A 26,080-nucleotide genomic window follows, 5' to 3' on the forward strand; every position below is an offset into this window, starting at 1 on the left:
GCAAGGGAAAAAAAGCAGCGTCCTAAAAGAGGTGACGGAGCTGTCCTCTCAATAAGAAGGGTGCCAGCGAGCCTTGCTCTCGCTTACGGCCACACCCCCTTGAGCACACCTGATCTCGTCTGATCTCGGAAGCTAAACAGGGATGGGCCTGGTTAGTACTTGGATGGGAGACCGCCTGGGAATACCAGGTGCTGTAAGCTTTTAAGCGCAGGAGGCGCCCTATCCCCGCTCGCTCGCTCATTCCCCTGTTCACACGTGCAGTGCGGCTTGTCCGTCTGTTTATTTGTCAGCTTTGGCGAGACACGGGTGCTTGTGTATTAGCGTGAGCGTTTTTTATTCTGATCAGGAACAGTTTTACAAGTCCGCAAAGGATCGAAGAAAGGTTTATCGCCAGCTGAAAAGAGACACAGCGCTTCGGCTGTGGAGACTTGTTCGGCTGGCGTTCGGAGAGTCGCGTTTTTCAGAATTGTATTGAGATCGTTTTCCACAGAACTCAGATGTCAAAGCACAGCAGCAGCTCTCCACAGCGATCCTCTATAGCGCCCTTTCTCCCGCACCTCCGTCCTCATTGGAAGGAAGCAAGAGTGAAAGGCTGAAGTGAAATAGAGCGGGGACGAAGGCAGTGAAGAGAGAGAACGTGGGAAGAAGAGAAAAACGCAAGGGAAAAAAAGCAGCGTCGTAAAAGAGGTGACGGAGCTGTCCTCTCAATAAGAAGGGTGCCAGCGAGCCTTGCTCTCGCTTACGGCCACACCCCCTTGAGCACGCCTGATCTCGTCTGATCTCGGAAGCTAAACAGGGATGGGCCTGGTTAGTACTTGGATGGGAGACCGCCTGGGAATACCAGGTGCTGTAAGCTTTTAAGCGCAGGAGGCGCCCTATCCCCGCTCGCTCGCTCATTCCCCTGTTCACACGTGCAGTGCGGCTTGTCCGTCTGTTTATTTGTCAGCTTTGGCGAGACACGGGTGCTTGTGTATTAGCGTGAGCGTTTTTTATTCTGATCAGGAACAGTTTTACAAGTCCGCAAAGTATCGAGGAAAGGTTTATCGCCAGCTGAAAAGAGACACAGCGCTTCGGCTGTGGAGACTTGTTCGGCTGGCGTTCGGAGAGTCGCGTTTTTCAGAATTGTATTGAGATCGTTTTCCACAGAGCTCAGATGTCAAAGCACAGCAGCAGCTCTCCACAGCGATCCTCTATAGCGCCCTTTCTCCCGCAGCTCCGTCCTCATTGGAAGGAAGCAAGAGTGAAAGACTGAAGTGAAATAGAGCGGGGACGAAGGCAGTGAAGAGAGAGAACGTGGGAAGAAGAGAAAAACGCAAGGGAAAAAAAGCAGCGTCGTAAAAGAGGTGACGGAGCTGTCCTCTCAATAAGAAGGGTGCCAGCGAGCCTTGCTCTCGCTTACGGCCACACCCCCTTGAGCACACCTGATCTCGTCTGATCTCGGAAGCTAAACAGGGATGGGCCTGGTTAGTACTTGGATGGGAGACCGCCTGGGAATGCCAGGTGCTGTAAGCTTTTAAGCGAAGGAGGCGCCCTATCCCCGCTCGCTCGCTTATTCCCCTGTTCACACGTGCAGTGCGGCTTGTCCGTCTGTTTATTTGTCAGCTTTGGCGAGACACGGGTGCTTGTGTATTAGCGTGAGCGTTTTTTATTCTGATCAGGAACAGTTTTACAAGTCCGCAAAGGATCGAAGAAAGGTTTATCGCCAGCTGAAAAGAGACACAGCGCTTCGGCTGTGGAGACTTGTTCGGCTGGCGTTCGGAGAGTCGCGTTTTTCAGAATTGTATTGAGATCGTTTTCCACAGAGCTCAGATGTCAAAGCACAGCAGCAGCTCTCCACAGCGATCCTCTATAGCGCCCTTTCTCCCGCAGCTCCGTCCTCATTGGAAGGAAGCAAGAGTGAAAGGCTGAAGTGAAATAGAGCGGGGACGAAGGCAGTGAAGAGAGAGAATGTGGGAAGAAGAGAAAAACGCAAGGGAAAAAAAGCAGCGTCGTAAAAGAGGTGACGGAGCTGTCCTCTCAATAAGAAGGGTGCCAGCGAGCCTTGCTCTCGCTTACGGCCACACCCCCTTGAGCACACCTGATCTCGTCTGATCTCGGAAGCTAAACAGGGATGGGCCTGGTTAGTACTTGGATGGGAGACCGCCTGGGAATGCCAGGTGCTGTAAGCTTTTAAGCGAAGGAGGCGCCCTATCCCCGCTCGCTCGCTCATTCCCCTGTTCACACGTGCAGTGCGGCTTGTCCGTCTGTTTATTTGTCAGCTTTGGCGAGACACGGGTGCTTGTGTATTAGCGTGAGCGTTTTTTATTCTGATCAGGAAGAGTTTTACAAGTCCGCAAAGGATCGAAGAAAGGTTTATCGCCAGCTGAAAAGAGACACAGCGCTTCGGCTGTGGAGACTTGTTCGGCTGGCGTTCGGAGAGTCGCGTTTTTCAGAATTGTATTGAGATCGTTTTCCACAGAACTCAGATGTCAAAGCACAGCAGCAGCTCTCCACAGCGATCCTCTATAGCGCCCTTTCTCCCGCAGCTCCGTCCTCATTGGAAGGAAGCAAGAGTGAAAGGCTGAAGTGAAATAGAGCGGGGACGAAGGCAGTGAAGAGAGAGAACGTGGAAAGAAGAGAAAAACGCAAGGGAAAAAAGCAGCGTCGTAAAAGAGGTGACGGAGCTGTCCTCTCAATAAGAAGGGTGCCAGCGAGCCTTGCTCTCGCTTCCGGCCACACCCCCTTGAGCACGCCTGATCTCATCTGATCTCGGAAGCTAAACAGGGATGGGCCTGGTTAGTACTTGGATGGGAGACCGCCTGGGAATACCAGGTGCTGTAAGCTTTTAAGCGCAGGAGGCGCCCTATCCCCGCTCGCTCGCTCATTCCCCTGTTCACACGTGCAGTGCAGCTTGTCCGTCTGTTTATTTGTCAGCTTTGGCGAGACACGGGTGCTTGTGTATTAGCGTGAGCGTTTTTTATTCTGATCAGGAACAGTTTAACAAGTCCGCAAAGGATCGAGGAAAGGTTTATCGCCAGCTGAAAAGAGACACAGCGCTTCGGCTGTGGAGACTTGTTCGGCTGGCGTTCGGAGAGTCGCGTTTTTCAGAATTGTATTGAGATCGTTTTCCACAAAGCTCAGATGTCAAAGCACAGCAGCAGCTCTCCACAGCGATCCTCTATAGCGCCCTTTCTCCCGCAGCTCCGTCCTCATTGGAAGGAAGCAAGAGTGAAAGGCTGAAGTGAAATAGAGCGGGGACGAAGGCAGTGAAGAGAGAGAACGTGGGAAGAAGAGAAAAACGCAAGGGAAAAAAAGCAGCGTCGTAAAAGAGGTGACGGAGCTGTCCTCTCAATAAGAAGGGTGCCAGCGAGCCTTGCTCTCGCTTATGGCCACACCCCCTTGAGCACGCCTGATCTCGTCTGATCTCGGAAGCTAAACAGGGATGGGCCTGGTTAGTACTTGGATGGGAGACCGCCTGGGAATACCAGGTGCTGTAAGCTTTTAAGCGCAGGAGGCGCCCTATCCCCGCTCGCTCGCTCATTCCCCTGTTCACACGTGCAGTGCGGCTTGTCCGTCTGTTTATTTGTCAGCTTTGGCGAGACACGGGTGCTTGTGTATTAGCGTGAGCGTTTTTTATTCTGATCAGGAACAGTTTAACAAGTCCGCAAAGGATCGAGGAAAGGTTTATCGCCAGCTGAAAAGAGACACAGCGCTTCGGCTGTGGAGACTTGTTCGGCTGGCGTTCGGAGAGTCGCGTTTTTCAGAATTGTATTGAGATCGTTTTCCACAGAGCTCAGATGTCAAAGCACAGCAGCAGCTCTCCACAGCGATCCTCTATAGCGCCCTTTCTCCCGCAGCTCCGTCCTCATTGGAAGGAAGCAAGAGTGAAAGGCTGAAGTGAAATAGAGCGGGGACGAAGGCAGTGAAGAGAGAGAACGTGGGAAGAAGAGAAAAACGCAAGGGAAAAAAGCAGCGTCGTAAAAGAGGTGACGGAGCTGTCTTCTCAATAAGAAGGGTGCCAGCGAGCCTTGCTCTTGCTTACGGCCACACACCTTTGAGCACTCCTGATCTCGTCTGATCTCGGAAGCTAAACAGAGATGGGCCTGGTTAGTACTTGGATGGGAGACCGCCTGGGAATACCAGGTGCTGTAAGCTTTTAAGCGCAGGAGGCGCCCTATCCCCGCTCGCTCGCTCATTCCCCTGTTCACACGTGCAGTGCGGCTTGTCCGTCTGTTTATTTGTCAGCTTTGGCGAGACACGGGTGCTTGTGTATTAGCGTGAGCGTTTTTTATTCTGATCAGGAACAGTTTAACAAGTCCGCAAAGGATCGAGGAAAGGTTTATCGCCAGCTGAAAAGAGACACAGCGCTTCGGCTGTGGAGACTTGTTCGGCTGGCGTTCGGAGAGTCGCGTTTTTCAGAATTGTATTGAGATCGTTTTCCACAGAGCTCAGATGTCAAAGCACAGCAGCAGCTCTCCACAGCGATCCTCTATAGCGCCCTTTCTCCCGCAGCTCCGTCCTCATTGGAAGGAAGCAAGAGTGAAAGGCTGAAGTGAAATAGAGCGGGGACGATGGCAGTGAAGAGAGAGAACGTGGGAAGAAGAGAAAAACGCAAGGGAAAAAAAGCAGCGTCGTAAAAGAGGTGACGGAGCTGTCCTCTCAATAAGAAGGGTGCCAGCGAGCCTTGCTCTCGCTTACGGCCACACCCCCTTGAGCACACCTGATCTCGTCTGATCTCGGAAGCTAAACAGGGATGGGCCTGGTTAGTACTTGGATGGGAGACCGCCTGGGAATGCCAGGTGCTGTAAGCTTTTAAGCGAAGGAGGCGCCCTATCCCCGCTCGCTCGCTTATTCCCCTGTTCACACGTGCAGTGCGGCTTGTCCGTCTGTTTATTTGTCAGCTTTGGCGAGACACGGGTGCTTGTGTATTAGCGTGAGCGTTTTTTATTCTGATCAGGAACAGTTTTACAAGTCCGCAAAGGATCGAAGAAAGGTTTATCGCCAGCTGAAAAGAGACACAGCGCTTCGGCTGTGGAGACTTGTTCGGCTGGCGTTCGGAGAGTCGCGTTTTTCAGAATTGTATTGAGATCGTTTTCCACAGAGCTCAGATGTCAAAGCACAGCAGCAGCTCTCCACAGCGATCCTCTATAGCGCCCTTTCTCCCGCAGCTCCGTCCTCATTGGAAGGAAGCAAGAGTGAAAGGCTGAAGTGAAATAGAGCGGGGACGAAGGCAGTGAAGAGAGAGAATGTGGGAAGAAGAGAAAAACGCAAGGGAAAAAAAGCAGCGTCGTAAAAGAGGTGACGGAGCTGTCCTCTCAATAAGAAGGGTGCCAGCGAGCCTTGCTCTCGCTTACGGCCACACCCCCTTGAGCACACCTGATCTCGTCTGATCTCGGAAGCTAAACAGGGATGGGCCTGGTTAGTACTTGGATGGGAGACCGCCTGGGAATGCCAGGTGCTGTAAGCTTTTAAGCGAAGGAGGCGCCCTATCCCCGCTCGCTCGCTCATTCCCCTGTTCACACGTGCAGTGCGGCTTGTCCGTCTGTTTATTTGTCAGCTTTGGCGAGACACGGGTGCTTGTGTATTAGCGTGAGCGTTTTTTATTCTGATCAGGAACAGTTTTACAAGTCCGCAAAGGATCGAAGAAAGGTTTATCGCCAGCTGAAAAGAGACACAGCGCTTCGGCTGTGGAGACTTGTTCGGCTGGCGTTCGGAGAGTCGCGTTTTTCAGAATTGTATTGAGATCGTTTTCCACAGAACTCAGATGTCAAAGCACAGCAGCAGCTCTCCACAGCGATCCTCTATAGCGCCCTTTCTCCCGCAGCTCCGTCCTCATTGGAAGGAAGCAAGAGTGAAAGGCTGAAGTGAAATAGAGCGGGGACGAAGGCAGTGAAGAGAGAGAACGTGGAAAGAAGAGAAAAACGCAAGGGAAAAAAGCAGCGTCGTAAAAGAGGTGACGGAGCTGTCCTCTCAATAAGAAGGGTGCCAGCGAGCCTTGCTCTCGCTTCCGGCCACACCCCCTTGAGCACGCCTGATCTCATCTGATCTCGGAAGCTAAACAGGGATGGGCCTGGTTAGTACTTGGATGGGAGACCGCCTGGGAATACCAGGTGCTGTAAGCTTTTAAGCGCAGGAGGCGCCCTATCCCCGCTCGCTCGCTCATTCCCCTGTTCACACGTGCAGTGCAGCTTGTCCGTCTGTTTATTTGTCAGCTTTGGCGAGACACGGGTGCTTGTGTATTAGCGTGAGCGTTTTTTATTCTGATCAGGAACAGTTTAACAAGTCCGCAAAGGATCGAGGAAAGGTTTATCGCCAGCTGAAAAGAGACACAGCGCTTCGGCTGTGGAGACTTGTTCGGCTGGCGTTCGGAGAGTCGCGTTTTTCAGAATTGTATTGAGATCGTTTTCCACAAAGCTCAGATGTCAAAGCACAGCAGCAGCTCTCCACAGCGATCCTCTATAGCGCCCTTTCTCCCGCAGCTCCGTCCTCATTGGAAGGAAGCAAGAGTGAAAGGCTGAAGTGAAATAGAGCGGGGACGAAGGCAGTGAAGAGAGAGAACGTGGGAAGAAGAGAAAAACGCAAGGGAAAAAAAGCAGCGTCGTAAAAGAGGTGACGGAGCTGTCCTCTCAATAAGAAGGGTGCCAGCGAGCCTTGCTCTCGCTTATGGCCACACCCCCTTGAGCACGCCTGATCTCGTCTGATCTCGGAAGCTAAACAGGGATGGGCCTGGTTAGTACTTGGATGGGAGACCGCCTGGGAATACCAGGTGCTGTAAGCTTTTAAGCGCAGGAGGCGCCCTATCCCCGCTCGCTCGCTCATTCCCCTGTTCACACGTGCAGTGCGGCTTGTCCGTCTGTTTATTTGTCAGCTTTGGCGAGACACGGGTGCTTGTGTATTAGCGTGAGCGTTTTTTATTCTGATCAGGAACAGTTTAACAAGTCCGCAAAGGATCGAGGAAAGGTTTATCGCCAGCTGAAAAGAGACACAGCGCTTCGGCTGTGGAGACTTGTTCGGCTGGCGTTCGGAGAGTCGCGTTTTTCAGAATTGTATTGAGATCGTTTTCCACAGAGCTCAGATGTCAAAGCACAGCAGCAGCTCTCCACAGCGATCCTCTATAGCGCCCTTTCTCCCGCAGCTCCGTCCTCATTGGAAGGAAGCAAGAGTGAAAGGCTGAAGTGAAATAGAGCGGGGACGAAGGCAGTGAAGAGAGAGAACGTGGGAAGAAGAGAAAAACGCAAGGGAAAAAAGCAGCGTCGTAAAAGAGGTGACGGAGCTGTCTTCTCAATAAGAAGGGTGCCAGCGAGCCTTGCTCTTGCTTACGGCCACACACCTTTGAGCACTCCTGATCTCGTCTGATCTCGGAAGCTAAACAGAGATGGGCCTGGTTAGTACTTGGATGGGAGACCGCCTGGGAATACCAGGTGCTGTAAGCTTTTAAGCGCAGGAGGCGCCCTATCCCCGCTCGCTCGCTCATTCCCCTGTTCACACGTGCAGTGCGGCTTGTCCGTCTGTTTATTTGTCAGCTTTGGCGAGACACGGGTGCTTGTGTATTAGCGTGAGCGTTTTTTATTCTGATCAGGAACAGTTTAACAAGTCCGCAAAGGATCGAGGAAAGGTTTATCGCCAGCTGAAAAGAGACACAGCGCTTCGGCTGTGGAGACTTGTTCGGCTGGCGTTCGGAGAGTCGCGTTTTTCAGAATTGTATTGAGATCGTTTTCCACAGAGCTCAGATGTCAAAGCACAGCAGCAGCTCTCCACAGCGATCCTCTATAGCGCCCTTTCTCCCGCAGCTCCGTCCTCATTGGAAGGAAGCAAGAGTGAAAGGCTGAAGTGAAATAGAGCGGGGACGATGGCAGTGAAGAGAGAGAACGTGGGAAGAAGAGAAAAACGCAAGGGAAAAAGAGCAGCGTCGTAAAAGAGGTGACGGAGCTGTCCTCTCAATAAGAAGGGTGCCAGCGAGCCTTGCTCTCGCTTACGGCCACACCCCCTTGAGCACGCCTGATCTCGTCTGATCTTGGAAGCTAAACAGGGATGGGCCTGGTTAGTACTTGGATGGGAGACCGTCTGGGAGTACGAGGTGCTGTAAGCTTTTAAGCGCAGGAGGCGCCCTATCCCCGCTCGCTCATTCCCCTGTTCACACGTGCAGTGCGGCTTGTCCGTCTGTTTATTTGTCAGCTTTGGCGAGACGCGGTTGCTTGTGTATTAGCGTGAGCGTTTTTTATTCTGATCAGGAACAGTTTTATAAGTCCGCAAAGGATCGAAGAAAGGTTTATCGCCAGCTGAAAAGAGACACAGCGCTTCGGCTGTGGAGACTTGTTCGGCTGGCGTTCGGAGAGTCGCGTTTTTCAGAACTGTATTGAGATCGTTTTCCACAGAGCTCAGATGTCAAAGCACAGCAGCAGCTCTCCACAGCGATCCTCTATAGCGCCCTTTCTCCCGCAGCTCCGTCCTCATTGGAAGGAAGCAAGAGTGAAAGGCTGAAGTGAAATAGAGCGGGGACGAAGGCAGTGAAGAGAGAGAACGTGGGAAGAAGAGAAAAACGCAAGGGAAAAAGAGCAGCGTCATAAAAGAGGTGACGGAGCTGTCCTCTCAATAAGAAGGGTGCCAGCCAGCCTTGCTCTCGCTTACGGCCACACCCCCTTGAGCACGCCTGATCTCGTCTGATCTCGGAAGCTAAACAGGGATGGGCCTGGTTAGTACTTGGATGGGAGACCGCCTGGGAATACCAGGTGCTGTAAGCTTTTAAGCGCAGGAGGCGCCCTATCCCCGCTCGCTCGCTCATTCCCCTGTTCACACGTGCAGTGCGGCTTGTCCGTCTGTTTATTTGTCAGCTTTGGCGAGACACGGGTGCTTGTGTATTAGCGTGAGCGTTTTTTATTCTGATCAGGAACAGTTTTACAAGTCCGCAAAGGATCGAGGAAAGGTTTATCGCCAGCTGAAAAGAGACACAGCGCTTCGGCTGTGGAGACTTGTTCGGCTGGAGTTCGGAGAGTCGCGTTTTTCAGAATTGTATTGAGATCGTTTTCCACAGAGCTCAGATGTCAAAGCACAGCAGCAGCTCTCCACAGCGATCCTCTATAGCGCCCTTTCTCCCGCAGCTCCGTCCTCATTGGAAGGAAGCAAGAGTGAAAGGCTGAAGTGAAATAGAGCGGGGACGAAGGCAGTGAAGAGAGAGAACGTGGGAAGAAGAGAAAAACGCAAGGGAAAAAGAGCAGCGTCGTAAAAGAGGTGACGGAGCTGTCCTCTCAATAAGAAGGGTGCCAGCGAGCCTTGCTCTCGCTTACGGCCACACCCCCTTGAGCACGCCTGATCTCGTCTGATCTCGGAAGCTAAACAGGGATGGGCCTGGTTAGTACTTGGATGGGAGACCGCCTGGGAATACCAGGTGCTGTAAGCTTTTAAGCGCAGGAGGCGCCCTATCCCCGCTCGCTCGCTCATTCCCCTGTTCACACGTGCAGTGCGGCTTGTCCGTCTGTTTATTTGTCAGCTTTGGCGAGACGCGGGTGCTTGTGTATTAGCGTGAGCGTTTTTTATTCTGATCATGAACAGTTTTACAAGTCCGCAAAGGATCGAGGAAAGGTTTATCGCCAGCTGAAAAGAGACACAGCGCTTCGGCTGTGGAGACTTGTTCGGCTGGCGTTCGGAGAGTCGCGTTTTTCAGAATTGTATTGAGATCGTTTTCAACAGAGCTCAGATGTCAAAGCACAGCAGCAGCTCTCCACAGCGATCCTCTATAGCGCCCTTTCTCCCGCAGCTCCGTCCTCATTGGAAGGAAGCAAGAGTGAAAGGCTGAAGTGAAATAGAGCGGGGATGAAGGCAGTGAAGAGAGAGAACGTGGGAAGAAGAGAAAAACGCAAGGGAAAAAAAGCAGCGTCGTAAAAGAGGTGACGGAGCTGTCCTCTCAAAAAGAAGGGTGCCAGCGAGCCTTGCTCTCGCTTACGGCCACACCCCCTTGAGCACGCCTGATCTCGTCTGATCTCGGAAGCTAAACAGGGATGGGCCTGGTTATTACTCGGATGGGAGACCGCCTGGGAATACCAGGTGCTGTAAGCTTTTAAGCGCAGGAGGCGCCCTATCCCCGCTCGCTCATTCCCCTGTTCACACGTGCAGTGCGGCTTGTCCGTCTGTTTATTTGTCAGCTTTGGCGAGACACGGGTGCTTGTGTATTAGCGTGAGCGTTTTTTATTCTGATCAGGAACAGTTTAACAAGTCCGCAAAGGATCGAGGAAAGGTTTATCGCCAGCTGAAAAGAGACACAGCGCTTCGGCTGTGGAGACTTGTTCGGCTGGCGTTCGGAGAGTCGCGTTTTTCAGAATTGTATTGAGATCGTTTTCCACAGAGCTCAGATGTCAAAGCACAGCAGCAGCTCTCCACAGCGATCCTCTATAGCGCCCTTTCTCCCGCAGCTCCGTCCTCATTGGAAGGAAGCAAGAGTGAAAGGCTGAAGTGAAATAGAGCGGGGACGATGGCAGTGAAGAGAGAGAACGTGGGAAGAAGAGAAAAACGCAAGGGAAAAAGAGCAGCGTCGTAAAAGAGGTGACGGAGCTGTCCTCTCAATAAGAAGGGTGCCAGCGAGCCTTGCTCTCGCTTACGGCCACACCCCCTTGAGCACGCCTGATCTCGTCTGATCTTGGAAGCTAAACAGGGATGGGCCTGGTTAGTACTTGGATGGGAGACCGCCTGGGAGTACGAGGTGCTGTAAGCTCTTAAGCGCAGGAGGCGCCCTATCCCCGCTCGCTGGCTCATTCCCCTGTTCACACGTGCAGTGCGGCTTGTCCGTCTGTTTATTTGTCAGCTTTGGCGAGACACGGGTGCTTGTGTATTAGCGTGAGCGTTTTTTATTCTGATCAGGAACAGTTTAACAAGTCCGCAAATGATCGAGGAAAGGTTTATCGCCAGCTGAAAAAAGACACAGCGCTTCGGCTGGGGAGACTTGTTCGGCTGGCGTTCGGAGAGTCGCGTTTTTCAGAATTGTATTGAGATCGGTTTCCTCAGAGCTCAGATGTCAAAGCACAGCAGCAGCTCTCCACAGCGATCCTCTATAGAGCCCTTTCTCCCGCAGCTCCGTCCTCATTGGAAGGAAGCAAGAGTGAAAGGCTGAAGTGAAATAGAGCGGGGACGAAGGCAGTGAAGAGAGAGAACGTGGGAAGAAGAGAAAAACGCAAGGGAAAAAGAGCAGCGTCGTAAAAGAGGTGACGGAGCTGTCCTCTCAATAAGAAGGGTGCCAGCGAGCCTTGCTCTTGCTTACGGCCACACCCCCTTGAGCACGCCTGATCTCGTCTGATCTCGGAAGCTAAACAGGGATGGGCCTGGTTAGTACTTGGATGGGAGACCGCCTGGGAATACCAGGTGCTGTAAGCTTTTAAGCGCAGGAGGCGCCCTATCCCCGCTCGCTCATTCCCCTGTTCACACGTGCAGTGCGGCTTGTCCGTCTGTTTATTTGTCAGCTTTGGCGAGACGCGGTTGCTTGTGTATTAGCGTGAGCGTTTTTTATTCTGATCAGGAACAGTTTTATAAGTCCGCAAAGGATCGAAGAAAGGTTTATCGCCAGCTGAAAAGAGACACAGCGCTTCGGCTGTGGAGACTTGTTCGGCTGGCGTTCGGAGAGTCGCGTTTTTCAGAACTGTATTGAGATCGTTTTCCACAGAGCTCAGATGTCAAAGCACAGCAGCAGCTCTCCACAGCGATCCTCTATAGCGCCCTTTCTCCCGCAGCTCCGTCCTCATTGGAAGGAAGCAAGAGTGAAAGGCTGAAGTGAAATAGAGCGGGGACGAAGGCAGTGAAGAGAGAGAACGTGGGAAGAAGAGAAAAACGCAAGGGAAAAAGAGCAGCGTCATAAAAGAGGTGACGGAGCTGTCCTCTCAATAAGAAGGGTGCCAGCCAGCCTTGCTCTCGCTTACGGCCACACCCCCTTGAGCACGCCTGATCTCGTCTGATCTCGGAAGCTAAACAGGGATGGGCCTGGTTAGTACTTGGATGGGAGACCGCCTGGGAATACCAGGTGCTGTAAGCTTTTAAGCGCAGGAGGCGCCCTATCCCCGCTCGCTCGCTCATTCCCCTGTTCACACGTGCAGTGCGGCTTGTCCGTCTGTTTATTTGTCAGCTTTGGCGAGACACGGGTGCTTGTGTATTAGCGTGAGCGTTTTTTATTCTGATCAGGAACAGTTTTACAAGTCCGCAAAGGATCGAGGAAAGGTTTATCGCCAGCTGAAAAGAGACACAGCGCTTCGGCTGTGGAGACTTGTTCGGCTGGAGTTCGGAGAGTCGCGTTTTTCAGAATTGTATTGAGATCGTTTTCCACAGAGCTCAGATGTCAAAGCACAGCAGCAGCTCTCCACAGCGATCCTCTATAGCGCCCTTTCTCCCGCAGCTCCGTCCTCATTGGAAGGAAGCAAGAGTGAAAGGCTGAAGTGAAATAGAGCGGGGACGAAGGCAGTGAAGAGAGAGAACGTGGGAAGAAGAGAAAAACGCAAGGGAAAAAGAGCAGCGTCGTAAAAGAGGTGACGGAGCTGTCCTCTCAATAAGAAGGGTGCCAGAGAGCCTTGCTCTCGCTTACGGCCACACCCCCTTGAGCACGCCTGATCTCGTCTGATCTCGGAAGCTAAACAGGGATGGGCCTGGTTAGTACTTGGATGGGAGACCGCCTGGGAATACCAGGTGCTGTAAGCTTTTAAGCGCAGGAGGCGCCCTATCCCCGCTCGCTCGCTCATTCCCCTGTTCACACGTGCAGTGCGGCTTGTCCGTCTGTTTATTTGTCAGCTTTGGCGAGACGCGGGTGCTTGTGTATTAGCGTGAGCGTTTTTTATTCTGATCATGAACAGTTTTACAAGTCCGCAAAGGATCGAGGAAAGGTTTATCGCCAGCTGAAAAGAGACACAGCGCTTCGGCTGTGGAGACTTGTTCGGCTGGCGTTCGGAGAGTCGCGTTTTTCAGAATTGTATTGAGATCGTTTTCAACAGAGCTCAGATGTCAAAGCACAGCAGCAGCTCTCCACAGCGATCCTCTATAGCGCCCTTTCTCCCGCAGCTCCGTCCTCATTGGAAGGAAGCAAGAGTGAAAGGCTGAAGTGAAATAGAGCGGGGATGAAGGCAGTGAAGAGAGAGAACGTGGGAAGAAGAGAAAAACGCAAGGGAAAAAAAGCAGCGTCGTAAAAGAGGTGACGGAGCTGTCCTCTCAATAAGAAGGGTGCCAGCGAGCCTTGCTCTCGCTTACGGCCACACCCCCTTGAGCACGCCTGATCTCGTCTGATCTCGGAAGCTAAACAGGGATGGGCCTGGTTATTACTCGGATGGGAGACCGCCTGGGAATACCAGGTGCTGTAAGCTTTTAAGCGCAGGAGGCGCCCTATCCCCGCTCGCTCATTCCCCTGTTCACACGTGCAGTGCGGCTTGTCCGTCTGTTTATTTGTCAGCTTTGGCGAGACACGGGTGCTTGTGTATTAGCGTGAGCGTTTTTTATTCTGATCAGGAACAGTTTTACAAGTCCGCAAAGGATCGAGGAAAGGTTTATCGCCAGCTGAAAAGAGACACAGCGCTTCGGCTGTGGAGACTTGTTCGGCTGGCGTTCGGAGAGTCGCGTTTTTCAGAATTGTATTGAGATCGTTTTCCACAGAGCTCAGATGTCAAAGCACAGCAGCAGCTCTCCACAGCGATCCTCTATAGCGCCCTTTCTCCCGCAGCTCCGTCCTCATTGGAAGGAAGCAAGAGTGAAAGGCTGAAGTGAAATAGAGCGGGGACGAAGGCAGTGAAGAGAGAGAACGTGGGAAGAAGAGAAAAACGCAAGGGAAAAAAAGCAGCGTCGTAAAAGAGGTGACGGAGCTGTCCTCTCAATAAGAAGGGTGCCAGCGAGCCTTTCGCTCGCTTACGCCCACACCCCCTTGAGCACGCCTGATCTCGTCTGATCTCGGAAGCTAAACAGGGATGGGCCTGGTTAGTACTTGGATGGGAGACCGCCTGGGAATACCAGGTGCTGTAAGCTTTTAAGCGCAGGAGGCGCCCTATCCCCGCTCGCTCGCTCATTCCCTGTTCACACGTGCAGTGCGGCTTGTCCGTCTGTTTATTTGTCAGCTTTGGCGAGACGCGGGTGCTTGTGTATTAGCGTGAGCGTTTTTTATTCTGATCAGGAACAGTTTTACAAGTCCGCAAAGGATCGAAGAAAGGTTTATCGCCAGCTGAAAAGAGACACAGCGCTTCGGCTGTGGAGACTTGTTCGGCTGGCGTTCGGAGAGTCGCGTTTTTCAGAACTGTATTGAGATCGTTTTCCACAGAGCTCAGATGTCAAAGCACAGCAGCAGCTCTCCACAGCGATCCTCTATAGCCCCCTTTCTCCCGCAGCTCCGTCCTCATTGGAAGGAAGCAAGAGTGAAAGGCTGAAGTGAAATAGAGCAGGGACGAAGGCAGTGAAGAGAGACAACGTGGGAAGAAGAGAAAAACGCAAGAGAAAAAAAGCAGCGTCGTAAAAGAGGTGACGGAGCTGTCCTCTCAATAAGAAGGGTGCCAGCGAGCCTTGCTCTCGCTTACGGCCACACCCCCTTGAGCACGCCTGATCTCGTCTGATCTCGGAAGCTAAACAGGGATGGGCCTGGTTAGTACTTGGATGGGAGACCGCCTGGGAATACCAGGTGCTGTAAGCTTTTAAGCGCAGGAGGCGCCCTATCCCCGCTCGCTCGCTCATTCCCCTGTTCACACGTGCAGTGCGGCTTGTCCGTCTGTTTATTTGTCAGCTTTGGCGAGACACGGGTGCTTGTGTATTAGCGTGAGCGTTTTTTATTCTGATCAGGAACAGTTTAACAAGTCCGCAAAGAATCGAGGAAAGGTTTATCGCCAGCTGAAAAGAGACACAGCGCTTCGGCTGTGGAGACTTGTTCGGCTGGCGTTCGGAGAGTCGCGTTTTTCAGAATTGTATTGAGATCGTTTTCCACAGAGCTCAGATGTCAAAGCACAGCAGCAGCTCTCCACAGCGATCCTCTATAGCGCCCTTTCTCCCGCAGCTCCGTCCTCATTGGAAGGAAGCAAGAGTGAAAGGCTGAAGTGAAATAGAGCGGGGACGAAGGCAGTGAAGAGAGAGAACGTGGGAAGAAGAGAAAAACGCAAGGGAAAAAAAGCAGCATCGTAAAAGAGGTGACGGAGCTGTCCTCTCAATAAGAAGGGTGCCAGCGAGCCTTGCTCTCGCTTATGGCCACACCCCCTTGAGCACGCCTGATCTCGTCTGATCTCGGAAGCTAAACAGGGATGGGCCTGGTTAGTACTTGGATGGGAGACCGCCTGGGAATACCAGGTGCTGTAAGCTTTTAAGCGCAGGAGGCGCCCTATCCCCGCTCGCTCGCTCATTCCCGTTCACACGTGCAGTGCGGCTTGTCCGTCTGTTTATTTGTCAGCTTTGGCGAGACACGGGTGCTTGTGTATTAGCGTGAGCGTTTTTTATTCTGATCAGGAACAGTTTTACAAGTCCGCAAAGGATCGAGGAAAGGTTTATCGCCAGCTGAAAAGAGACACAGCGCTTCGGCTGTGGAGACTTGTTCGGCTGGCGTTCGGAGAGTCGCGTTTTTCAGAATTGTATTGAGATCGTTTTCCACAGAGCTCAGATGTCAAAGCACAGCAGCAGCTCTCCACAGCGATCCTCTATAGCGCCCTTTCTCCCGCAGCTCCGTCCTCATTGGAAGGAAGCAAGAGTGAAAGGTTGAAGTGAAATAGAGCGGGGACGAAGGCAGTGAAGAGAGAGAACGTGGGAAGAAGAGAAAAACGCAAGGGAAAAAAAGCAGCGTCGTAAAAGAGGTGACGGAGCTGTCCTCTCAATAAGAAGGGTGCCAGCGAGCCTTGCTCTCGCTTACGGCCACACCCCCTTGAGCACGCCTGATCTCGTCTGATCTCGGAAGCTAAAGAGGGATGGGCCTGGTTAGTACTTGGATGGGAGATCGCCTAGGAATACCAGGTGCTGTAAGCTTTTAAGTGCAGGAGGCGCCCTATCCCCGCTAGCTCGCTCATTCCCCTGTTCACACGTGCAGTGCGGCTTGGCCGTCTGTTTATTTCTCAGCTTTGGCGAGACACGGGTGCTTGTGTATTAGCGTGAGCGTTTTTTATTCTGATCAGGAACAGTTTTACAAGTCCGCAAAGGATCGAGGAAAGGTTTATCGCCAGCTGAAAAGAGATACAGCGCTTCGGCTGTGGAGACTTGTTCTGCTGGTGTTCGGAGAGTCGCATTTTTCAGAATTGTATTGAGATCGTTTTCCACAGAGCTCAGATGTCAAAGCACAGCAGCAGCTCTCCACAGCGATCCTCTATAGCGCCCTTTCTCTCGCAGCTCCGTCCTCATTGGAAGGAAGCAAGAGTGAAAGGCTGAAGTGAAATAGAGCGGGGATGAAGGCAGTGAAGAGAGAGAACGTGGGAAGAAGAGAAAAACGCAAGGGAAAAAAAGCAGCGTCGTAAAAGAGGTGACGGAGCTGTCCTCTCAATAAGAAGGGTGCCAGCGAGCCTTGCTCTCGTTTACGGCCACACCCCCTTGAGCACGCCTGATCTCGTCTGATCTCGGAAGCTAAACAGGGATGGGCCTGGTTAGTACTTGGATGGGAGACCGCCTGGGAATACCAGGTGCTGTAAGCTTTTAAGCGCAGGAGGCGCCCTATCCCCGCTCGCTCGCTCATTCCCCTGTTCACACGTGCAGTGCGGCTTGTCCGTCTGTTTATTTGTCAGCTTTGGCGAGACACGGGTGCTTGTGTATTAGCGTGAGCGTTTTTTATTCTGATCATGAACAGTTTTACAAGTCCGCAAAGGATCGAGGAAAGGTTTATCGCCAGCTGAAAAGAGACAGCGCTTCGGCTGTGGAGACTTGTTCGGCTGGCGTTATGAGAGTCGCGTTTTTCAGAATTGTATTGAGATCGTTTTCCACAGAGCTCAGATGTCAAAGCACAGCAGCAGCTCTCCACAGCGATCCTCTATAGCCCCCTTTCTCCCACAGCCCCGTCCTCATTGGAAGGAAGCAAGAGTGAAAGGCTGATGTGAAATAGAGCGGGGACGAAGGCAGTGAAGAGAGAGAACGTGGGAAGAAGAGAAAAACGCAAGGGAAAAAAAGCAGCGTCGTAAAAGAGGTGACGGAGCTGTCCTCTCAATTAGAAGGGTGCCAGCGAGCCTTGCTCTTGTTTACGGCCACACCCCCTTGAGCACGCCTGATCTCGTCTGATCTCTGAAGCTAAACAGGGATGGGCCTGGTTAGTACTTGGATGGGAGACCGCCTGGGAATACCAGGTGCTGTAAGCTTTTAAGTGCAGGAGGCGCCCTATCCCCGCTAGCTCGCTCATTCCCCTGTTCACACGTGCAGTGCGGCTTGTCCGTCTGTTTATTTGTCAGCTTTGGCGAGACACGGGTGCTTGTGTATTAGCGTGAGCGTTTTTTATTCTGATCAGGAACAGTTTAACAAGTCCGTAAAGGATCGAGGAAAGGTTTATCGCCAGCTGAAAAGAGACACAGTGCTTCGGCTGTGGAGACTTGTTCGGCTGGCGTTCGGAGAGTCGCGTTTTTCAGAATTGTATTGAGATCGTTTTCCACAGAGCTCAGATGTCAAAGCACAGCAGCAGCTCTCCACAGCGATCCTCTATAGCGCCCTTTCTCCCGCAGCTCCGTCCTTATTGGAAGGAAGCAAGAGTGAAAGGCTGAAGTGAAATAGAGCGGGGACGAAGGCAGTGAAGAGAGAGAACGTGGGAAGAAGAGAAAAACGCAAGGGAAAAAAAGCAGCGTCGTAAAAGAGGTGACGGAGCTGTCCTCTCAATAAGAAGGGTGCCAGCGAGCCTTGCTCTCGCTTACGGCCACACCCCCTTGAGCACGCCTGATCTCGTCTGATCTCGGAAGCTAAACAGGGATGGGCCTGGTTAGTACTTGGATGGGAGACCGCCTGGGAATACCAGGTGCTTTTAAGCGCAGGAGGCGCCCTATCCCCGCGCGCTCGCTCATTCCCCTGTTCACACGTGCAGTGCGGCTTGTCCGTCTGTTTATTTGTCAGCTTTGGCGAGACACGGGTGCTTGTGTATTAGCGTGAGCGTTTTTTATTCTGATCATGAACAGTTTAACAAGTCCGCAAAGGATCGAGGAAAGGTTTATCGCCAGCTGAAAAGAGACACAGCGCTTCGGCTGTGGAGACTTTATTAATAAGGCCCCTCAGTAGTTGAGATCTCTGTTATTCCCATCTAGAAACATGCAATCAGCATGTTATTGCTGAAGCAATAGTCACAACATTATTCCACACCTGGGTGAGATGCGGGTTATGATGACAGTCATGCTTTCTACACCTTATACTGAGCTCAGAAATGGACCAAGCGGACATCTCACGAGCAGATCCCTCCGCGTATAAGAAAGGCAACTTGTCTCAGCAAAAATACAAAAAGGCAAAAACCCCACACTTGGAATGCAAACCTACCCTAAAAAGGAAACACGGTTTTAAAACGAACTTGATTTTCCCCTGGAGAAACCTTTTTATGGACACACATCGCATCTATTACACATGTAGAACTAAATATAAAGATAAAACTTAATATAAGAAGTCATGACATATCACACATGACGAAGTCTGGTCCAGAATAAACAGTTTACACTGACCCACCTTTATTTACCCTGGTCACTCACTTCTATTAACTGTTTAACTGGGTAACAAATTAATATTTGTTTCAATTTGGGATCTACACCTGGGAGCCCTGAAATGTTGGCCAGAGGGGAGAAGCTGATATTCAGACGTGAGAATATATTAAAATAAAGGATCTGATGTTGTTTTTCACCTGTCTAATCAAAGCTTGTTCAAAAATTATCTGATTATAGGACACACGAGTTTATAATCATACTCATTCCACTTTTTAACCCCGTATATATGCACAATATGAAACGTATATACACTAAATCTCACGTGTGACTCCCATAATATACATTTCTTTACGAAAATTAGGAACACTTACTACAATTATCAACCCCCCATGACGAGGCAATATTTAATACCTTTGTTTCTTTGTGGGTTCAAAGTTCTGTCCTGTCGTTTCACACGTAATGTTTTAGTAGTTATCTCAATTTTCCTTTGCAATTATCTCCAAGATCATCATCAACTTTTTGTAAAACGCTATGGACAACTGATATTTAAAGAAAGTCCTGTACCAAAACGTCTTCGTAGGGAAAGACAACTTTTTTTTCCTTACGTTAGTCGCTACACGGTTACTCAAAAAATCCATTCACCGCCTTTAAAAAAAAGTTTCGTTTTTTATTGTGGTTCACTGACATTTCTGTCACAATTCTGAGGGACCCCAAATAAAATTCACTTGCCGGTATAAAGACGCCGGCGAGGATAAGACAGGTATCGAGCCACCTGCGTATCTAGCGGACGTTTAAAATAAAAAAAATGGCGTGTAATGTTGCGAAGGGCTACTGTTTTTTTTATAGTTTGTCGATTGTAAGGGACGTGGGCCGCGACAGAAATACTGGACGGGGTGGGAAAAGCTTGATTGATGGTTTGTTGTACCGCAACGGTCACAATTGACTCACCAGCAAAGATGGCGCCGAGGCCACATCGGCTCCCTCCCGCCCTGCCTCGCACCGAAGCTCGAGCTGCGGAGCGCGACGCCAAACCGCCAGTCCACGGGCGCGGGCGCCGGACATAGACGTCATAAACCCTTCCGAGGCGCAGGAATTATAGATCACTGTAGTTTCTTCTGGACCCGGGTTAGGGACAGTGTGCCCTCCGTGAGAGTCTTCTGAGGAAGCCAGTGTCTCATGGGTGTCCAGGCTTGGTACCATCTGTCCATCACAGGACACACAGACACACACACTCACACACCCTGGACAGGACACCAGTCCATCACAGGACACACACACACTCACTCACACACCCTGGACAGGACACCAGTCCATCACAGGACATACACACACCCTAGATAGGACACCAGTCCATCACAGGACACACACACTCACACACCCTGGAAAGGACACCAGTCACTCACAGGATACACACACACACTCACACACCCTGAACAGGACACCAGTCCCTCACAGGACACACACACACAACCTGGATAGGACACCAGTCCCTCACAGGACACTCAGACACACACACTCACACACCCTGGACAGGAACCAGTCCATCACATGACAAACACACATTCACTCACACACCCTGGACAGGACAGCACTCCATCATAGGACACACACACACCAGGGCCAGTTTTCCCAGAAGCCAATTAGCCCAAAAGCCTGTCTTTGGACCCGAAGAACACAGGGAGAACATGCAGACTCCACACAGACAGCACCCCCCCCCCCCCCCCGGGTCCAGACCCGAGCCCGGAGCCCCCCCGCGCTGAACCCCTCCGTACAGACGGCCGCACACAGCTCCGTTGTTCCCGATTCCCGAGGTGATCTGTTAAAAGAAGCCGGTGTTTTGCCTCCAGGTGACATTTCCTACTGGAGTCAGGACAGGAGGCTCTTCTGTACACAGAAGGGGATGGGGGTGGGGAACAAGCCGCCCAGCCCTGTGGTTGAAGCCGATACCCCGGCTTCTCTCCAGACACAGCTGGGTGAGCTCCTCCAGTCAGTACAGGGGGCTCTACTGTACACAGAGGGTGGTGGGGGTGTGGAACAACTCCTTTGTTCGGGGCCTTGGGGCATTCTTGTTGTGAAAGGCGCTATATAAAAAAACTGAATTGAAATTGAATCTTACAGGTTTGGGTTTTTCGGAGATCTTGTCAGAGATCTTGTCTGACGTGCCATTTCAAAAACGTAACGACACTCCTCACGTCCGAGCGCCGCCGGTCTGTGACGTAACGTATGCTTACACAACCATGACGGTTTCATCATGGACAGCACGAAAGCCCGAAAAGTGGTTGACGTTTTAATTTGGCGATGGATCCCAGTTTTTTTTTTATTTTGGAGGCCAAAGAGGACAAAAAAGGAAATGTCTGGAGGTGGATCGATGGTCATCTCTGCGGTTGTTCTGATGTTCTGGAAAAACCAAAACAAAAAAAAATGGCTCGCTTGCCCGGTCGTGTAGTGTTTCCACACCCCACGCAAATCAACTTCTCTTCGCCCCCGGGGGCTCGTCGCCCGCCGCACCCCTCTCACGTGATAGGGGCTTCCCCCGGCTGTGACGTACTTACCCTACCCCCTTTTCCGCCAACGTCATACCGAAGGTCGCGCTTTGGGCCGCGGTGATGTTGACGGACTGTCTTGTAGCGTGAGAAGGGTTTAAATTTTGACTTAAGGAGTTGGCCATCGTTATATTTCGCGAGGTATCATACGGGGGGAAAAAGAACATTTATATTTATCAACCTACTAGTAATACTGGGTGGATGTCACGTTCCCCAAAGTTCAGTGCCTCTCTCTAATAAAGTAGAAACGCGACATTAAACTCCGTTCGAAACGGGAGAAATCACCAGGACACGATACAACTGACGTCCGGAAAATAAAAAAATAACTCCTATTCCCATTTGTAATGACCCTGTCGTGTTTTTCCCGGTGTGCGCTTATCTTTCGGAGACCGTTTCTCTCTGGTGTTGTTTTGCTGTTGGAATAAATGCCGAGGTGACCCTTCTGTGTGGAGTCTGCGTGTTCTCTCCAGCGGGTCGTTTCCTCCACCGCAGGGGCTGGTCAAACCGGGGTCTCCCAGTCGTCACAGAAGTGTGTGTCGTTTTGGGTGGTGGGGGGGGTGCATCGGGGATACTGCGCCCCGAGGGGGTGACCTCTCACCTTACTCCGGACAAAGGGAGAAGACCTGTACCTTCACGAGTCCGGGTTGTGAAAACTTCTTCTGGCAGTTCAAAACGTTTCGAAGAGATAACAGCGCTACCCTGTTTTCCATTTCTATCGTGTATTATTATACAGTCATAAGTATCTGTACTGATCACAGAGTCCCCCTCTCACTGCCAGGACTGAAGCCCAGTGCAGCACGAATAATAATAATAATTAATAAGTCTGGACCCTCCCCTCAGAGCTCTTCCCAGGTCAGGGTGATCCCCTCCAGCCCCCACAGTGTGCAGCCCCTACCTGGATGATGCTCCAGTCCGCTCAGCACACAGCAGCTCTCAGTGGGGAGGAGAGCAGAGGGATGGAGCCAGTTCAGAGAGGGGGGTGATAAGGAGGCCATGATGGGTCAAGACCAGGGGGGGAATCAGGCCAGGACACTGGGGTAACACCCCTACTCCTCTCCAGAAACACCCCGGGATTGTTAATGAGCACAGAGAGTCAGGACCTCGGTTTGACGTCTCATCCGAAGGACAGCGCTTGTTTACAGTCCAGTGTCCCCGTCACTATACTGGGGCATCAGGACCCACACAGACTGCAGGGTGAGCGCCCCCTGCTGGCCCTACTAACACCTCTCCCAGCAGCAACCTCAGTTTTTCCCAGGAGTCTCCCCTCCAGGTACTGACCAGGCTTCTACCTGCTGGGCTCCAGTGGGGAGGGGGCTGCTAGCTGGGAGCTGCAGGGTGAGATGGCTGCTGGGCAAACGATGGCTAAAGAGCTTCCTAGGACACCCTGGAGTTCGTGGTCAACTTCCTTCTCTTCAGACGGAGGTGGCTTGAAATCTGTCTCGTTTCAAGGAGTATTGGACACGATGCCCCCCCTGCTTTAGCCCCGCTAACTGGTGGCACGCCGACAACGAGGGCTCTCGGCCTCAATCCATCAACCACAAACTCTCCGGGATGAAAGAGAAAGACAGACTCTGTTCGTTCGTTTCGGGGGGGGGAGGGAAAAAAACAAAAGCTTTTTTTAAAAAACATTTCAATGATGCTTAACAAAAGAACAAAAATTACAATACAGATGAATGTCAAGGGACACCCCCCCCCCCCATCTTACGATCATCACAGGACCTTAAAATAATACTTAATAATACAAGGTCATGCAGACGATCTGAGGACTCAGGTGGAGATAATGTGAAAGTTTTCCACAGTCCAGTCTGGGGTTCCTCAGCTTCAGTCCAGACTGGGGTCTGGGGTCCCTCAGCTTCAGTCCAGACTGGGGTCTCTCAGCTTCAGTCCAGACTGGGATCTGGGCTCCCTCAGCTCCGGTCCAGTCCAGTCTGGGGCCCCTCAGCTCTGGTCCAGTCCAGTATGGGGCCCCTCAGCTCCAGTGCAGTCCAGTCCAGTCTGGTGTCCCTCAGCTCCAGTGCAGCCCAGTCTGGGGTCCCTTAGCTTCGGTCCAGCACAGTCTGGGGTCCCTCAGCTTCGGTCCAGCACAGACTGGGGTCCCTCATCTTCGGCCCAGCACAGACTGGTGTCCCTCAGCTTCGGCCCAGCACAGACTGGGGTCCCTCAGCTTCGGTCCAGACTGGGGTCCCTCAGCTCCAGTGCAGTCCAGACTGGGGTCCCTCAGCTTCGGTCCAGCACAGACTGGGGTCTCTCAGCTTCGGTCCAGACTGGGGTCCCTCAGCTTCAGTCCAGCACAGTCTGGGGTCCCTTAGCTTTGGTCCAGTCCAGTCTGGGGTCCCTCAGCTTCGGTCCAGCACAGCCTGGGGCCCCTCAGCTCCAGTCCAGTCCAGTCTGGGGCCCCTCAGCTTTGGTCCAGCACAGTCTGGAGTCCCTCAGCTTCGGTCCAGCACAGACTGGGGTCCCTCAGCTTTGGCCCAGCACAGACTGGGGTCCCTCAGCTTCGGTCCAGCACAGACTGGGGTCCCTAAGCTTCGGTCCAGCACAGTCTGGGGTCCCTCAGCTCCGGTCCAGTGCAGTCTGGGGTCCCTCAGCTTCGGTCCAGCACAGTCTGGGGTCCCTCAGCTTCGGTCCAGTCCAGTCTGGTGTCCCTCAGCTCCAGTCCAGTCCAGTCCAGTCCAGTCCTTGGTGGGGAAGGCAACCAACTCAGATCCTAGCTGGCACAGAACCAGGAAAGGAACCTGGAAAGAATATTGTTATTGCAAGTGTGAGGGACACAGACACGGACATCACCATGACATCAAACAGCAAGAGGAGACTCCTCCTTGAATCACAGACACGACCGGGCGGCGTCCCCCTGTCTGCTCACCTGCACCTCCTCTTCTTCTTCTTGTCCTTCCCGGCAGCCTGCTCCTCCTCTCCCTCGCTCTTCCTCTCCTGACACACGGTCTCCGCCGCCTCCATCGGCTCGTCCTTATCATCTGTCTCCACCGACATGCAGCTCAGGGACTTTAAAAAGACGCACCAGCACTTCTGAAGCAGAGACAGGAGAGTCACGTTAAGAGTCGGACTGGACACTCCAGGACATGAACACTGCACTGAGAGAGAGAGGGGTTCATACACACACACTGACTGGACACTCCAGTACATGAACACTGCACTGAGAGAGAGAGGGGTTCATACACACACACTGACTGGACACTGGACAGGAGTAAAGAGAGGATCAGAGCATTACCCACCTTCTTTTTCTTCTGTCTCACAGGAGGTGGTGATTGGACCTCCTCCAGCTGGAGTCCGAGGAGGGAGAGAGGGGGCAGGAGAGGGACAGCACAGGGAGAGAAAGAGAGAGACAGGTGAGTCAAGTGTCCCAAGAGTACAGAGACTCTGCTGAGATCACACTCGCAGTGAGTGAGCCTGGGTGTAGCCCACTAATACTGACCCACTGTACACCATAGGACAGAGAAGAGGAGGAGGAGAGAGACACACTGCCTGGACACCACAGGACAGAGAGGAGGAGGAGAGAGACACACTGACTGGACACCACAGCACAGAGAGGAGGAGGGGAGAGACACTGACAGACAGGGCTGACAAGACAGACAAGATGGCGAAACTCCACCACAGACAGGACAGGAGGCAGGGTGGGACCAGCACTGACCTTCTTCCTCTCTCCTGCCGGAGGAGCTGTCTCCACCTCCTCTTCCTCCTGCAAGTCAAGAGACAGGCTGAGAGAGAGACGGGCTGGTGGGACATCGGCGAACAGAGCTGAAGGCAGAGAGCCGGGGAGACAGGCCCAGCTGGGACAACGCAGGACAGACAGAGAGACAGACAGAAAGGAAGGAGAGAGAGACACAAAGATGAAGGCACAGAAAGACAGCAGGCAAAGAGAAAGATTGAGATTGAGGGACAAACAAACCGAGAGAGAGAGCGGAAGGAGAGAGAGAGAGGAAGGAGAGAGAAGGACAGACAGACTGACAGACGGGGCTGAAAGAGAGAGAGACAGAGAGGCAGGGACAGACAGACAGCAGGACGAGAGAGAGACAGATCGAGGGACAATAATTGGTTTCGAAATTTATTCTGAAAATATACAATCATTCACTCCTGAAAAATATCGAGTTCAAATTATACATTATGTACAATATTGTAATCAACATATGGCTAATCATCAAAAATAAAATAAAAACTGTACTGGGGGACACAGCTGGCTGTGCTGTTCTGGACAGAACACACTGAGGTCCAGTTTCCACCTCCTGCAGGATCAAACAGCACCTCCACTGGCTCTCCAGTGAACAGAGGGACAGACAGAGAGGCTTCAGGCTGCAGGGTGACATTGTCTCTGTGAGCTGAAAGACAATCAGGACAGAGGATGATATAAGAACACACTCTGTCAAGAATATAGAGCCCTCTAGTGATCCTACTGTAGACCTGCTCACCACCCACAGTGACGATCACAGTGCTGATACTGCTTCCATTAAGGTCCCTCACTGTGTAGTTGCCCTGATCAGCTGGAGTGAGGGAGCGGAGTGTCAGAGAGCTGTTCTGCACTGACACTCACTGTTCGTACCTGGGGCCAGGGAGCCCTGCGCTGCTCAGTAAGACTATACGATTCTGGACAGATCGTGCAGGATCAAACAGCACCTCCACTGGACCAGCAGTGTGGAGGGGGGAGACAGAGAGGCACCAGGCTGCAGGCTGTGGACTTCTGAGTGAGCTGAAAAGGGACAGGTAGAAACATGTTGAATATTTAGTTTTACAACAATACCTTGAGTTTGGACTGCGATCAGCTTCATTTTGTATTTCAGCTGTGAAAATGCAATTTCAAAAATGCACGCCCCAGTCATGTTAGGTTCAAGTTACAGTTGCATCACAACTCAATACATTTGCAATTCACTTCAAATGTTGTTTTTGTTTGATCCAGTCTGTCCTCACCTAAAGGTGATACTTACTTTTAACACCTTTTATTTCTTCTGGGAGGTTAACTGGCTTCTGAGAAAATTGTTCCTG

At 52.0% G+C, this 26,080-nt stretch overlaps 1 protein-coding gene, 22 non-coding genes and 6 pseudogenes across 23 annotated transcripts in view; 28 read left to right on the top strand and 1 right to left on the bottom strand.

Moving 5' to 3' along the window:
- LOC138242792 (zinc finger protein 271-like) overlaps positions 1 to 26,080 on the bottom strand; it is a 781,993-nt gene that overhangs the window by 326,059 nt on the left and 429,854 nt on the right. The gene's annotated exons all lie outside the window — the stretch shown is intronic.
- Positions 82 to 200, top strand: LOC138244897 (5S ribosomal RNA). Its single transcript, XR_011193512.1, has one exon. It is a non-coding gene; the product is annotated as a 5S ribosomal RNA (ribosomal RNA).
- On the top strand, positions 738 to 856 carry LOC138243945 (5S ribosomal RNA). The gene has a single exon (XR_011192559.1). It is a non-coding gene; the product is annotated as a 5S ribosomal RNA (ribosomal RNA).
- Positions 1,394 to 1,512, top strand: LOC138219012 (5S ribosomal RNA). The gene has a single exon (XR_011181562.1). It is a non-coding gene; the product is annotated as a 5S ribosomal RNA (ribosomal RNA).
- On the top strand, positions 2,050 to 2,168 carry LOC138219024 (5S ribosomal RNA). Its single transcript, XR_011181564.1, has one exon. It is a non-coding gene; the product is annotated as a 5S ribosomal RNA (ribosomal RNA).
- On the top strand, positions 2,705 to 2,823 carry LOC138216811 (5S ribosomal RNA). Its single transcript, XR_011180523.1, has one exon. It is a non-coding gene; the product is annotated as a 5S ribosomal RNA (ribosomal RNA).
- LOC138245124 (5S ribosomal RNA) lies at positions 3,361 to 3,479 on the top strand. Its single transcript, XR_011193738.1, has one exon. It is a non-coding gene; the product is annotated as a 5S ribosomal RNA (ribosomal RNA).
- On the top strand, positions 4,016 to 4,134 carry LOC138217754 (5S ribosomal RNA; annotated as a pseudogene).
- LOC138219035 (5S ribosomal RNA) lies at positions 4,672 to 4,790 on the top strand. Its single transcript, XR_011181565.1, has one exon. It is a non-coding gene; the product is annotated as a 5S ribosomal RNA (ribosomal RNA).
- LOC138219046 (5S ribosomal RNA) lies at positions 5,328 to 5,446 on the top strand. Its single transcript, XR_011181566.1, has one exon. It is a non-coding gene; the product is annotated as a 5S ribosomal RNA (ribosomal RNA).
- On the top strand, positions 5,983 to 6,101 carry LOC138216812 (5S ribosomal RNA). Its single transcript, XR_011180524.1, has one exon. It is a non-coding gene; the product is annotated as a 5S ribosomal RNA (ribosomal RNA).
- On the top strand, positions 6,639 to 6,757 carry LOC138245125 (5S ribosomal RNA). Its single transcript, XR_011193739.1, has one exon. It is a non-coding gene; the product is annotated as a 5S ribosomal RNA (ribosomal RNA).
- Positions 7,294 to 7,412, top strand: LOC138217756 (5S ribosomal RNA; annotated as a pseudogene).
- LOC138218521 (5S ribosomal RNA) lies at positions 7,950 to 8,068 on the top strand (annotated as a pseudogene).
- LOC138243946 (5S ribosomal RNA) lies at positions 8,602 to 8,720 on the top strand. The gene has a single exon (XR_011192560.1). It is a non-coding gene; the product is annotated as a 5S ribosomal RNA (ribosomal RNA).
- Positions 9,258 to 9,376, top strand: LOC138243947 (5S ribosomal RNA). Its single transcript, XR_011192561.1, has one exon. It is a non-coding gene; the product is annotated as a 5S ribosomal RNA (ribosomal RNA).
- Positions 9,914 to 10,032, top strand: LOC138217509 (5S ribosomal RNA). Its single transcript, XR_011181221.1, has one exon. It is a non-coding gene; the product is annotated as a 5S ribosomal RNA (ribosomal RNA).
- LOC138218362 (5S ribosomal RNA) lies at positions 10,566 to 10,684 on the top strand (annotated as a pseudogene).
- LOC138243948 (5S ribosomal RNA) lies at positions 11,222 to 11,340 on the top strand. Its single transcript, XR_011192562.1, has one exon. It is a non-coding gene; the product is annotated as a 5S ribosomal RNA (ribosomal RNA).
- LOC138243949 (5S ribosomal RNA) lies at positions 11,874 to 11,992 on the top strand. The gene has a single exon (XR_011192563.1). It is a non-coding gene; the product is annotated as a 5S ribosomal RNA (ribosomal RNA).
- LOC138243951 (5S ribosomal RNA) lies at positions 12,530 to 12,648 on the top strand. The gene has a single exon (XR_011192565.1). It is a non-coding gene; the product is annotated as a 5S ribosomal RNA (ribosomal RNA).
- LOC138217511 (5S ribosomal RNA) lies at positions 13,186 to 13,304 on the top strand. Its single transcript, XR_011181223.1, has one exon. It is a non-coding gene; the product is annotated as a 5S ribosomal RNA (ribosomal RNA).
- On the top strand, positions 13,838 to 13,956 carry LOC138217279 (5S ribosomal RNA). The gene has a single exon (XR_011180991.1). It is a non-coding gene; the product is annotated as a 5S ribosomal RNA (ribosomal RNA).
- On the top strand, positions 14,493 to 14,611 carry LOC138243952 (5S ribosomal RNA). Its single transcript, XR_011192566.1, has one exon. It is a non-coding gene; the product is annotated as a 5S ribosomal RNA (ribosomal RNA).
- On the top strand, positions 15,149 to 15,267 carry LOC138245126 (5S ribosomal RNA). Its single transcript, XR_011193740.1, has one exon. It is a non-coding gene; the product is annotated as a 5S ribosomal RNA (ribosomal RNA).
- On the top strand, positions 15,803 to 15,921 carry LOC138218467 (5S ribosomal RNA; annotated as a pseudogene).
- LOC138245060 (5S ribosomal RNA) lies at positions 16,459 to 16,577 on the top strand. Its single transcript, XR_011193676.1, has one exon. It is a non-coding gene; the product is annotated as a 5S ribosomal RNA (ribosomal RNA).
- On the top strand, positions 17,113 to 17,231 carry LOC138216235 (5S ribosomal RNA). Its single transcript, XR_011179947.1, has one exon. It is a non-coding gene; the product is annotated as a 5S ribosomal RNA (ribosomal RNA).
- LOC138218703 (5S ribosomal RNA) lies at positions 17,769 to 17,888 on the top strand (annotated as a pseudogene).

The sequence above is a fragment of the Lepisosteus oculatus genome, chromosome 14 (assembly GCF_040954835.1).
Source record: "Lepisosteus oculatus isolate fLepOcu1 chromosome 14, fLepOcu1.hap2, whole genome shotgun sequence".
NCBI lineage: Eukaryota > Metazoa > Chordata > Actinopteri > Semionotiformes > Lepisosteidae > Lepisosteus > Lepisosteus oculatus.